The sequence below is a fragment of the Myotis yumanensis genome, unplaced genomic scaffold, assembly GCF_028538775.1.
Source record: "Myotis yumanensis isolate MYYU_CA2020_CCGP unplaced genomic scaffold, mMyoYum1.0.hap1 SCAF_2, whole genome shotgun sequence".
Lineage (NCBI taxonomy): Eukaryota > Metazoa > Chordata > Mammalia > Chiroptera > Vespertilionidae > Myotis > Myotis yumanensis.
Window position 1 is genome coordinate 201,317,192 of NW_027223753.1, and position 14,475 is coordinate 201,331,666.

The 14,475-nt window shown below is 37.9% G+C and overlaps 1 pseudogene; it reads left to right on the plus strand.

The window, feature by feature from the left end:
• The first annotated feature begins 6,835 nt into the window (after positions 1-6,835).
• Positions 6,836-6,953, plus strand: LOC139004785 (U2 spliceosomal RNA; annotated as a pseudogene).
• The last annotated feature ends 7,522 nt before the right edge of the window (positions 6,954-14,475 follow it).

Sequence of the window (14,475 nt, forward strand, 5' to 3'; positions counted from 1 at the left end):
CACTCAACTTGGTTTGGGGACCCAGAAACTATCAAGCTAGATTCTAGAGGAGTGAGAAGTGACCACCATCTCTTTACACTGTTAGGAAGAGTTTTTATTAAGAAGGATTATATCCACCCTGGGAGACAATCCTGCATTGCAACTGAGGCCTGGGGTTTGATGGATGTTACAGTTGGTGCTGCTACCCCCTTCTTTGTCCATTAATGAGAAACAAGGCTATTTTTATCTTGTCATTTTTCTAACTCCGACATTCTCTGGAAATGGCTATAGGAATCTGATGCATGAGAAGAAAAAAAATTGGCGAGATGGAGTGTTTGGGCAAACTCTGAGAATATCAGGAAAAAAAAATCTCTGCCCTAGCCCTTTTCTCCAGAAAGGAAAAATGAACAGTTCATTAATGCAATTTCCATTCTCAGAAATAATACATATTTTCTATTTTAAGCAAAACTTTATAAAATAAGTTGAGAAAGAAAATTTGGCTCATAGTTTTTTGTTTCTTTTTTCCATAATAATGTGTCATCCAGACATTTTTCCCCTCCTTTTAACTCTTTACTATGTAATTTTGGTCATAACTTAAAGTGCCCTTTTAAAGTTACCGATTAACTTTGGATATTGGCCTTGTCTGGAATTCACTCTCAGGTGTTAGCTTTCCTTTCTGGAAAGAGGAGTTCTATCCATGTCCTTGTTTATTATTTATAAAATGTTTGTAAATTCCCTATGGAAAGCTACCTTAATGAGTATATATTAAATTTTTTAAAGTTAAGGTTCTTTTTTTTAAAAAAAATATTTTTATTGATTTTTTACAGAGAGGAAGGGAGAGAGATAGAGAGTCAGAAACATTGATGAGAGAGAAACATCGATCAGCCGCCTCCTGCACATCCCCCACTGGGGATGTGCCCGCAACCAAGGTATATGCCCCTGACCGGAATCGAACCTGGGACCCTTCAGTCCACAGGCCGACACTCTATCCACTGAGCCAAACCGGTTTCGGCTAAGGTTCTTTTTTACCTAATGTGAGAGTCATTATTTTTATCTTACTCTCTTTTTGTTGATAATTCTGATATGACTTTAATTTATGCATTTTAATGCAAGGTAAACACCCCAGTGATGGGGAAATTCACACTAAGATCACTGCACAGCACTGATAACACAAGGAAAATACATTTCCATTCTGTAAAGAGACAAATTGCTAGCACTCAAGGTCACAGAGCAAGATAGTTATTTGGGCTTTTGAGAAAAGAAATCTTGAAACGAGATTAAAAATAGCATCAAAATATTATTCATGATTATGTGTAGTAGCAAAACACAAACAACACAGTGTGGTTAATTATAATAAATTACAATAGTTTGCTTCTACAAAGCTTTGCTATATGAGAGAGTGTGATATATGTGTGAGAGTGTGGTATAGTTTAACAATTTCTACTTGGAATTGCTGTGTTTTTTCCCATGGCATCTCTAATGCAGGTCTCTCACCTGAGGGGGCTATGTTGTATTTAAAAAAGAATCATTTAGAGAGAAAAATCACTATTAGACACAATCAAGTAACTAATCTACACTAATAAAAGAGAAACATGGTAATTAGCATACGACCGCTACCCTTCCCATTGGCTAATCAGCATATCCTTATGCAAATTAACTGTCAGCCAAGATGGCGGCCGGCAGCCAGGCAGCTGGAAGTGAACATGAGGCTTGCTTGCTCCAGGGACTGCAGACTCCAACGTTCCCCGCCTGACTTGCCGGCCTCTGAGTTGCAACTCTAAGCAACTATGTACTATGTTGCAAATAAGAAGCTGAAACCAGCTTTCAGCCAGCCGGGATCTCAGAGCTGAAGTTATACACTGTTTCGATTATAGAACGGCAAACAAACCAGATACGATGCCTCAGAGCTAGAGCCAGAGCCAAAGCTGGCCCAGAATAAAATTTAAAAAAAGAGAAGAAAAAGGAGCGGTTGGGAGCTTCAGTCAGCCTGAAAGCAGCCCTCAGCCCCTCACCCAGACTGGCCATGCACCCCAGTGGGGACCCCCACCCTGAAGGGTGTGTGACCAGCTGCAAACAGCCATCATCCCCTCATCCAGGCTGGCCAGGCACCCCAGTGGGGACCCCCACCCTGCTCCAGGACTCCCTTCAGGGCAAACCAGCCGGCCCCCAGGCCTCTTTCCTATATAGTAAGAGGGTATTAAGCCTCCCAGCACCAAGATCAGCGTGACAGGGGGCAGCGCCCAAACCCCCTGATCACCCTGCAGCTCTGTGTGTGACAGGGGGCGGGGCCCTAACTCCCCTATTGGCCCTACTCTGTGCGTGACAGGGGGGAGCTCCCCAAGCCCCTGATGGGCCCTGCTCTGTGCATGACAAGGGGGAGCTCCCCAACCCCCTGATGGGCCCTGCTCTGTGCGTGACAGGGTGCAGCGCCCCAACCCCCTGATTGGCCCTGCTCTGTGCGTGACGGGGGGAGGGGGCGCCGCAACCTCCCCATTGACCCTGCCTTGAGTATGACGGGGGGGTGCCCCAACCCCCCAATCAGCCCCACCCTGAGCATGACTGAGGGTGGCATTGCAACCTCCCAATCCACCCTGCTCTGTGCATGACAGGGGGCGGTGCCCCAACTCCCCAGTCGGCCCTGCTCTGAGCCTGACCAGGGGCTGCACCTAGGGATTGGGCATGCCCTCTGCCACCTGGGAGCAGGCCTAAACCAGCAGGTCATTATCTCCCGAGGGGTCCCAGACTGCGAGAGGGCACAGGCCAGGCTGGGGGACCCCCCCTCCCCCTGCCCCCAGAGTGCACAAATTTTTGTGCATCGGGCCTCTAGTGTGTTTATAAAAGGCCATATATGAGGAAAGAATATCACAGTCTTTGAAAAATATCTCACACATTATTAAAATAAAGTAAAATAAAAAATTTTGAAACAGGCAGAATCTACTTAAAAATTTTATTTTTAAGATGAGAATTAAAATTTGTCCAAGGAAAATAAACATGAAAAGTTCAAGCAAGAAAAAATTGATGTGTCAAATAACTTTCAGTGAAAAAAAAATTCTTGTCTAGGTATAGTGGTTTGTAGGCACTGAGAAAATCTCAGATTAAAGATAAACAAGGCCATGCTTACATTGTGGAGTTACATTGTGAGAACAAAAACAAATCTATTGAGTAGTAAACCTCATGATTTCAATATTGAGATGCAAGTACCACATAGCATGGCTCACCTTCAATTATTTTAATGCAGAATAATTAATGGACTCGGCTGGGATTGCTCAGTGGTTGAGCATAGGCCCAGGAACCAAGAGGTCATTGGTTCAATTCTCGGTCAGGATCCTTGCCCAGGCTGTGGCTCAATCCCATGCAGGAGGCAGCCAATAGATGCTTCTCTCTCCTTGATGTTTCTCTCTCTCTAGCCCTTTCTCTCCCCTGTTTCTAAAATCAATAAAAACATGTTTTTAAAAAAGAATAATTAATGTATCAGGGATTTTAAAAAGTCTTTTTTATTGAAACATGTTTAGAGGAGAGATGAAAAAAAAGGAGAAACAGAGTAGAGCTCTTGTATCTGAGAAATACCGGTGTAATCATGAGGGACAAGTCCTGGGTGTCTGTATGGAGGGAAAAGGTGTGGTTTACCAGGAGCCAGAGCCAGAGACTGACAATGTTTGTTGCAAGATGACAATATGATAAAGGTATTATTTCCTAATATTGCCCTGTCCCTGTGGATGCTATCAATAAGTGAAGCTAAGAGGACAATGAAGCAAGACAAAAGCAATATTATGGTTAAATAATCCAAGAAAAACGAAAAGTATTTCAAAATTTGAAATATCTAATTTTAGTTTTCTTAAGACAGAGAGGAAGAGAGGAGAGTGGGGAGGGGAGTTCAGGCAAATTGTTCAAATTATAATGAGGCCACATTTACATAAAAATAACAAAATTATAGAAATTACACTTGATTAATTCAAATAAATTCCACCAATTTCTATTTTCAGAGTGTTTACAACATTGAATTGAGATCTTGTTTTCATATTTAGCTCTTTAGAGTTTTAGAAAGCGTATATGGGTAATTGATGTTCTCTATTCCCACCCATTCATTTACAGACAGGAAACAAAAGGGCTCCCTTCTGAGGGGGAGCAGAATATGCCATCCCAAAAGATGCCACTTTGACATGTTGATGATTTTGAATTAAAATTATTTAAGAAAGAGCGAGTACAAGAAGGGTACCGGGACCTCCTTTGTCCCCCCTGAAAGCAGGAAATAAATCTCCCATGTGAAAGCATCCTCCCTAAACCAGGAGGATAAAGGCATCCTTACTGCCAGAGATGGAGAATTCCCAGTTGAAAAGACTATAAACATACTTTTTCTTCTAAAATCCTCACCTGAGGATATTTTCCCATTGATTATTAGCGAGAGTGGAAAGGAGGGGGAAGAGACACACACAGAGAGAAACATCAATGTGAGAGAGAGACACATTGATTAGTCACCTCCTGCATGTACCACAGCCAAGGACTGGGATGGAGCCTGGAACCGACATAAATGCTCTTGACTGGGAATCGAACCCAGGACCCCTCAGTCCGTATGCCGACACTCTATCCACTGAGCCAAACCAGCTAGGGCCATACCTTGTTACCTATTCATCATTTTGCTACCCCAAGCCAAAACCCCTTTGTTTTATTTGTTCTTCAGGAATTGATTGTTTCTTTGTCTAAAAGCTGCTTGCTTTGGTAACTTTTTAAAGCCTCATATTTTTGGGCCCCTCCTACATATGACATGAATGTTTTTCTTCTATTAATTTGTGATATCAATTTAATAATCAGACCAGTCAAAGAACCTAGAAAGGACAAAGGGAAAGCTTCCCTCCCTGAGTTAGCCTCCATGCTCTGATTTTTTTCCTCTCTGCTCTTACCAGGGCATCGCTCACTGGTAGAATAAACAATTTTAACTTCTTTGACAAACACTTGGGTTGTTTCCATATCTTGACTATGGTGAACTATGCTGGCATCCAGACTTAACTGGGCATGTCCATGATATTTGGCCTTCCCTCTGCTCCTTTCCAGTTATTCATAACTGTGTTTATTACAATGGTATCAATACAGTGAATAAGTTTTAGAGATATAGTGTAGAGCACAGTGATTATAGTTAATAATACTGTTTTGTATACTTGACATTTGTTAAGAGTAGATCTCATTATTCTAACTTCAAATGCACAGGAAAACTATGTGAGGTAATGAATGTGAGGTAATGAATGTGTTAACTTGATTATAAGTGCATATTAAATTATACACCTTGAAAAAAAACCCCAGAAAATCATGTAATACAACTTAAATATCCACAATTTTTTTTTTTTTTGGCAATCATACCTCAAAAAAGCTGGAAAAGTGATTTATTTTTATTATGGGGATGTGTCAGCTAATTTAGATTGTTATATGATTCATACACAATTGCTGGTTAGTAAAGGAAATATTTCTCTGTTCATTCATTGCCTGCAATGTTCCTTACTGGCTTAGCTTCCCAAACATCTCTGGAACTTTTCATTTTTCTTGCATATACAGAAAACCAACTGGGAAACCTTTAGCCCTTCTAACATAAAGGTTTTTCCTACTTCTCTGCTTGAGCCATTATTTCCAAGATCTTTTCCATTCTATGCATTTATAAGTCTTGTATTGGATTTGCAAATTGAGAAATGAGGCAAAGCTTAAAAAATATAAGAACTGCTTCTAAAGAGGATAATTGTTTCCTTTACCCACACTCAATGCTTCATTTTGTTTCATGGAACAACAAATGAGTAACTGTATTTTGCATGTGTATTTAGTCCTCAGCTTTTTAATTTAGCTGCTGTGAGACTTCGAGGTGGTACCGTAAGTAATTCTACCTTCCACAGGGCAAGCTGTGCCCTGTTAGGTTTCAAAAAATATGCTCTGGTAATCACTTTCCATTTGGAAAAACAAAACAAACTATGGAGTATTCAGGCAGGGTCTTACGTTATGACTTCCTCCGAGTGAAAGAGAAATCATCCTGCTGCTAATAAAATTTGCATGTATATAAGGTAGAAAGCCACATGCTTCCACACTGATGCCAGAGGAAAAAGCGATTGCAGCTGCCTGTTGAACCCTTGGCTCTGTCCACCTGGCGAGGGAACACAGCCCTACATACAGCCCTACTTCCTGCAGCTCCCCTTTCATTAATTAGATCATTGTTTCAGTTTAGAATTTTATTTTTTATATTTATTTTTATTATGTTTATTGGCATGATGTGGATTAACAAAACCATTCAGGTTTCAAGCATACAACTCAACAAAACATCATCAGCACAGGCATCGTGTGCCCTTTGCCCAAAGTAAAGGCTCTTCCCATCCCCACTTACCCCCTTTGCCCTCTTCCACTCCCTGCAATCCCCTTTCCTTTGGCTATCACCATACTGTTGTCTGTGTCTATATATATATATTTATATGTATACATTTTTTTCTTAATCCTTTCACCACTTATTCACCCAAACCTCAACACCCCTCCCCCCAACAGTTGTCACTCTGTTCTATGTATCCATGCTTCTGTTTCTATTTTGTTTGTTAAATTATTTTGTTCACTAGATTCTACATATATGTGCGACAGCATGGATAGAACTGGAGGATATTATGTTAAGTGAAATAAGCCAGGCAGAGAAAGACAAATACCAGAGGAGCTTCCATTTATTTTTTTCACTAAAGTTTGGACTCTTAGAGGAAGACATGGATAATTGCACAATTCCTTTGGATGTAAATTGAATGTTTGTAATAAAAGAAGGAAGTTACTTAAGTGTTTGAATGACTAAATTTAGACTTTTTTGAGGTTATGGTTTATATTTTTATATTTAAATTTAATTATACACAGTGCTTCTCGGCCTTTTGGCTAAGATCAAGTGTAGTATCTGTTCTTATCAGTTTAATTATACAGTTAGTACCTTAAATTCAAGGATTTCCTTGGAATTTAGTTTGCCGGTAGCATTTTATCATAAAAGAAGAATCACTTGGGCAAATTATTAGTGTTTGTTATTTTTAGGCAATAAAAATATGAAATTTTATATTTTACTTTTTAAAAAATATTGTGAAAATTTTAGAATCTGTGCAATAAATCAACAAATAATTCCACCGGAGTCTATGTTTTCTTGCTCCTAATATAAACTATGATCATAGTATTTTTAAAAAATATATATGTTTGTTATTGATTTAAGAGCGATAGGGAGAGGGAGAGAGAGATATAAACATCAATGATGAGAGAGAATCATTGATGGGTTGCTTCCTGCATGCCCCCTATTGGGGATTAAGCCCAAAGGTTGGGCATGTGCCCTGACTGGAAATAGAACCATGTCTTTCTGGTTCATAAGATTGACGCTCCACCACTGACCATGCTGGCCAGGCTATAATATTTTTATAATAGTTAAAACCTTGATTTAAGACAGGGAAAAAGTATTTAGTGCAAAAGCCACATATTATAATAGATTTTACTGGGGACTTATGTTATTAATGGGCAAAATTAATTTGGGGAGTCTCCTATAAATTATGTTCTACAATCCTGTGGGAAAGACATGAGTATACTGTAAAAATTTAAGTAATTTGTTTCATTTCTGTTAAGAGAATATCTCAGACTCAGTACTGTATACTATCTCTACAAATACAACATAGTCCTGTATTTCTATAAAAGTTAAATATAACTTTATCTTTCCATGTTTTAAATAAGTAGAATGGTTCTGAATTTTCTCAATTGCCATGAAAGCTCAAAAAGATAAAATCATTGTTAGCTTTCAGTAGCTTTGGTAATTGTCCTAAGTACATTTTATTGTGGTATTTGCTTGGGTCCCAAACAAAGAAAGGTAGATGGGTGTTTTAGTAAATTTTCTGGTGAAAAAAAAATCTATTAGAGTCATAGTTCTACTTTCTGGATCAAGGGAGGATTCCTTGGGGAATATCCTTCGTCCTCTCCAGAAGAAAGTGATAGATACTAACACAACAGTATGAAGTGATCTCCATTTCTCCCATTTCCCTCCAACTTTTCTTTAGGACTCCAAGTCATCCTTAGCTATTCTTTGATTACATACAATTCCAGATCCCAGTACTTGGTCTCATGTATTCTCTTTAAAAAAAGCAGATGCTATTTTATGAGTTTTCTCATTCTTATAAAATTTTAAGAGTATTACAGAAAATGCTTAAGAAATACAAATTTCAATATTGCCACGGGGTGTTCCTCTGTCTAAAATACACTGACCTGTCTCTCTCTGGGATACTCTGTATATGATCACTGTGTATAAAACAAGTAGTACAAGTGTAGCTCAAAGTGTTTAAATTCATTTATAATGCATATTTACATGGACAAGGCCTGCCCACTGATTTTACATACGTCTCACTTGGAAGTTACACAGCTTCTTTATTTTCCTTTTCTTTAAAATGCAGTTACCAATAGTGAGCTGATAAAATCTATTGGCATTAGGAAGAGAAAGGAAATAGAAAAGAATGGGCAAGACAGCGGGTAAATAATTTTATCCTGACTATTCAACATTACAAAAATTAAACCCCCGAAGCTCAACATGCAGTATGAATAATTTGAAATATATAGGTTAAGGCTTTCCCACTAATAGAAATTTTAGTGCTAAGTACCCACGGAATGATTTTCCAGGAAACCAATTTTGTGTCTTTAAAAAGATGATTTGAAAAGTTGAAAGGTCTGTAAAAATTAGGATCACTTTTTTCAAGACTTCTTAAACCTTTCTTACCCATGAATGATAGATATATGAAAAAAGGAGTCAGGGCACCACATTCTATGGGGCTACAAACTGCAGAGTGAATGAGCAGAGATGGAACTCATTTTTCTTCCTGTCAAGGGCATAAATGTTGGGTTTCAATAGTCTGAAGTTCAATAGAACTGTGTCAAGGTTGCAAGTTATCTCCTAAATGAAATTAGGCTGTCTTTGATACAAAAAAAATGTAGTATTCTATTTGTGGGTTTGTAATCTGGTCTATGAATGAGTATACTTTTATTTTCTATCCATAGTGTCTATGTTGCTATTATATAAAATAAATTGTTCTTCTGCTTAGTCACCACTCTCATGGCGATTTTAGCTATTGCGTTTTTTAGCACTTTGAACAAGGAAATAAAAGTAAATGGTCTAAATCTCTCTTTGTATCTGTAATTTCTGTAGTGACTTCAGTTTTCTCAGACTGTAGGTTTTGAAAGAAAAACAGCATAATGTGGTATTTTTCATGTTTCTTAAGGGTCAAGCTATGTTTGCTTAAGCTAGCAAACATATACTGCAGAAATAACCAGATACCAATGAATAAGCATATGGCATAGGAACAGTGTATTAAACATGTCTTACAATTAAGGCATATATCTGAAAACTTGGTTATCTTTTTTTTTTAAGTCCTTACCTGAGAATATTTTTCCAATGCTTTTTTAGAGAGAGTGAAAGAGAGAGGGAGAGACAGAGGGAAATATCTATGTGAGAGAAACACATCAATTTGTTGCTTCCTGCGCACACCCTGACTATAGCCGGGACCAGGGGGGAGCCTCTAACGGAGGTACGTGCCCTTGACTGGAATCAACCCGGGACCCTTCAGTCTGCAAGCTGACGCTCTACTCACTGAGCCAAACCGGCTAGGGCTAAAACTTGATCATCTGTATTGAGATTTTGGCAACTAAACTTAATCACTCAAGTGACAAAATGCCTTGGAGTGTGAACAGTGTTCACGTTCAGATGCCAGAGACATCAATCGAGGCAAGTTGTCGGCTCCAGGTGATCTTTGCTGCCTCTCTCCCCACAAAGCAGAAGCCCAGAAGGATTTTCCAACTTGGCCACCTGTTAAATAAATAAATAAAAAGGACAGGAGAATTAAATACATTCAGTAACACGAGGGGGTGGTCGACAAGGTAACACAATCACTGTGGTCCTCTTATCGGGTCAGAGTAAAGGGCAAGACATTGTGGGCTTTGTCCTATTGTGTAACAGGTGGACGATGGAAACTGGTAAAATAAAAATCCTAGGAAGAGACAGCACAATCCATCTTTTCTGAAGATGAAATTGCTTCAGTCCGCAGGTGCTTTGGATAACACTTAAGAAAAATACAAAATCAAGAGGGAAAGTTTAAAATGTCTAAACATTAACTCATAATTGTTTGCATGAATAGCACCTCTTTACGAGTGATTACCTGTAATTATATTTTCATGTCACTAAACAAATATTTTCTCTCAATAAAGATTGAGGTTGGAGGTAGAAGTAATAAACAACTCTGACAGTTTGTATATCTTATCTTAATAGAAAGTAGCTTAAAATGAAATAAATAGGTTATGTTCCAGAGATGATGTTTTGTTTAATAAGTGGTAGTCAACTCAGGTAGTAAAAATATTTTATTAATATTTTTAATAGTACAGACCACAAGGTATTGGGAAAAAGTTAAAGCCAAAAGTGTGATAGATATGTAAACATCGAATAGGCTCAGTTTGCATTAGTTTCATAACTTTTTAAAAATATATGTTTTTATTGATTTCAGAGGAAGGGAGAGAGAGAGAGAGAGAGAGATGGAAACATCAATGATGAGAGAGAATCATTGATCGGCTGCCTCCTGCAGGTCTCCCAGTGGGGATTGGGCCTGCAACCCCAGCATGTGCCCTTGACCAGAATCGAACCCAGAACCCCTCAGTCCGAAGGCCGATGCTCTATCCGCTGAGCCAAACAAGCTAGGGCATTAGCTTCATGATTTTTAAGTAATGAAGCTCAAAATAATTTCTCAAAACATCACAGTAAATAAAGTATTGGCTGAGTCTAAATGACTGGAATAAGCAAAAAGAAAACAAGAAATGAGACCAATAATAAAGCAGTTTATTAAGGAAGTAAGAATTAAGAAGAGGGAGCATGCCCAGAGATATAATAGGAATAATACACAGTGTCAAGTATAGTAATTCCATGGGGGGGGGGGAATTGCATAAATATTAATTTAAAATCAAAATGGAAATGTGTAATATTGGGGCAATAAGAAAATTATAAAGTTAGACCAGCAATTTTCAACTATTTTCATCTCATGGTACACATAAACTAATTACTAAAATTCTACAACATACCAAAAAATATATTATAGTTTTTACTGATCTGAAAAAAAATATATATAGGTATACTTTTTCTTAATTCATACCAGATGGCTATTATTTTGGCTGTTGTCATTTTTTAATTTTTATTTGACAATTTAAAGGAAAAAGAGTTCAGTGCCTCTGATTAAATAGTCATGTATTGCATAAAAATTCTTGTGGCATACTCATGTGCCCTGGCACACCAGTCAAAAATCACTGCATTAGACTATCAATTACCTCACTGATAATATGAATTCTAAATAGTTATTTTGATATGAAGGCACAATAATAACATATAAGATTGATAAAACTCACTCAATAAAGCATGTGATTGCAGTGATAAGTCTATGAGATGGATGTTGTTGTTTGCATCCAAATAAAATTCTACTACAATCACTTTCAAGGGCTATGTTAGGAGTTGTTGAAGCTGTGATCTGAACCCAAGAGAGGTAATACATGATCTAAGTTGAAAAATAAATTTCCTTTATCTAAAGCTGAGATTCTGTTGCAGCATAAATATCAGGAGCTCATTAAGCAGGGGTGGATTTTTCAATGTACTGGCTTCTCTTTGACTTTGAGTAGCTATCTGTGAAAAAACAAGAGAGGCCATTGACCAGAGGAAAAAGAAGTGTGGTTATTCAGCTCAGGTGGTTTAGTAAAATATTATTTTATAAAATGTGCTGCATTGTGTGATTATGACCTTTAAATTTGTCCTTACATTTATTGATAAAGTCTGAAGGCTGCCTCCATAACCATGACCAAAGCAAGTCAGTTGTATTGATTACAATCAGGAAAAGCTTGCTAGATAGATCAAAACAGGACCTCCTAATTATGGGAAGGAGCAAGCAACAGGCCTGACTGTGCCTTTTCTATCAAAAATCCTGTATTCTTTTCTTTACCTTTCCTTTTACTGCATTTGTTATAAAGGTTATATGCATGTGTTTACTGTGTGTGTGTGTGTGTGTGTGTGCGCATGTGTGTGTGTTTTAATCCCTCTCTAGGTTATCTGTTCTTCACATAAATATTTTAAGTAAATTAATCTTTAAGAAAGATTTTTAATAGCAACCCCTGGGAACTAGACAAGACAACTACTCTTTCTTATGAAGAAAAAAAAAATTGGTTGTATGACTGACCATCCATCCTAAGAATATCCATCTCTAATTTTTCTCTGCCATCTTAGTAAATATGTATTATAATTAATTGTTGAGTAAGTATCACTGCTATGTGATTGAGTCTATTGGTACAAATAGATAGTATTCAAAAGGTAGATGGCATTATCCAGAGACCATAAGTCAGTGACCATTAATTTATTCAGTGTGGTCAGGGACTTTTTACTTTCAAAGGGGCATTTTTTAATAATATAAAAGTAGTATAGTATCTACACTAATAAAAGAGAAACATGGTAATTAGCGTACAACCGCTACCCTTTTCATTGGCTAATCAGTGAGTATATGTAAATTAACTGTCAGCCAAGATGGCGGCCGGCAGCCAGGCAGCTGGAAGCGAACATGAGGCTTGCTTGCTTCAGTGACTGCAGACTCCAACGTTCCCCGCCTGACTTGCAGCCTCTGAGCTGGCAGTTTGAAACTTTGTAACAAATATAGAAGATAAACAAACGGCCAGGATCTCAGAGCTGGAGTTATACATTGTTTCCATTATAGAACACTCAGCAGTGGAAGCCTCAGAGCTAGAGCCAGAGCTAAAGCTGGCCCAGAATAAAATTAAAAAAGGAGGAAAAAGACTATCTTGGCTCCATTGTATGTTCATGCCTCTTTTGTCAAAAATTAATTGAGCATATTGGTTCGGGCTAATTTCTGGACTCTCTATTCTATTCCACTGATCTATATGTCTGTTCTTGTGCCAGTACCAGGCAGTTTTGAGAACAGTGGCTTTGTAATACAGCTTGATATCTGGCATTGAAATCCCACCTACTTTGTTCTTTCTCAGGATCGCTGCAGCTATTCGGGGTCTTTTTTTATTCCAGATGAATTTTTGGAGAGTTTGTTCTAGATCTTTGAAGAAGGCCATTGGTATTTTAATGGGAAGTGTGTTGAATTTATAGATTGCTTTGGGTAGTATGGACATTTTAATGATGTTGATTCTACCAATCCAAGAACATGGTATGTTCTTCCATCTGTTTATGTCTTCCTCTATCTCTTTTTTCAACGTCCTGTAGTTTTCTGAGTAGAGGTCTTTAACCTCTTTAGTTAAGTTTATTCCTAGGTATCTTAATTTTTTTGGTGCGATGGTAAATGGGATTGTTTTTCTAATCTCTCTTTCTGAAAGTTCACTATTGGTGTAAAGAAATGCCTCAGATTTCTTGGGGTTAATTTTGTATCCTGCTACATTGCCAAATTCATGTATTAAGTCTAGTAGCTTTTTGATGGAGTCTCTAGGGTTTTGTATGTATAATATCATGTCATCTGCAAATAAGGACAGTTTTACTTCCTCTTTTCCAATTTGGATGCCTTTTATTTCTTCTTCTTGCCTAATTGCAATGGCTAATACTTCCAGTACTATGTTGAACAGGAGTGGTGAGAGTGGGCATCCCTGTCTTGTTCCTGTTCTTAGGGGAAATGGTGTTAGTTTTTGTCCATTGAGTATGATGTTGGCTGTGGGCCTGTCATATATGGCTTTTATTATGTTGAGGTATGATCCTTCTATTCCCACCTTTCTGAGAGTTTTTATCAAAAATGGGTGTTGGATTTTGTCCAATGCTTTTTCTGCATCAATTGATATGACCATGTGGTTTTTTTCTTTCAATTTGTTTATGTGATGTAGACCACCAACTTACACCATACACAAGAATAAACTCAAAATGGATAAAGGACTTAAATGTACGACAGGAAACCATAAAAATTCTAGAAGAATACAAAGGCAACAAAATCTCAGACATTTGCCAAAACAATTTCTTCACTGATACAGCTCCTAGGGCAGTTGAAACTAAAGAGAAACTGAACAAATGGGACTACATCAAAATAAAAAGCTTCTGCACAGCAAAAGAAACCATCAACAAAACAACAAGAAAACCCACCTCGTGGGAAAACATATTTGCCAACGTCATATCTGATAAGGGCTTAATCTCCAAAATTTATAGGGAACTCACACAACTTAACAAAAAGAAGATAAACAATCCAATCAAAAAATGGGCAAAGGATCTAAATAGACACCTTTCAAAAGAGGACATTCAGAAAGCCAAGAGACATATGAAAACATGCTCAAAGTCACTAATCATCCGAGAGATGCAAATCAAAACAACAATGAGGTACCATCTCACACCTGTCAGAATGGCCATCATCAACAAATCAACAAACGACAAGTGCTGGAGAGGATGTGGAGAAAAAGGAACACTTGTGCACTGCTGGTGGGAATGCAGACTGGTGCAGCCACTATGGAAGGCAGTATGAAGGTTCC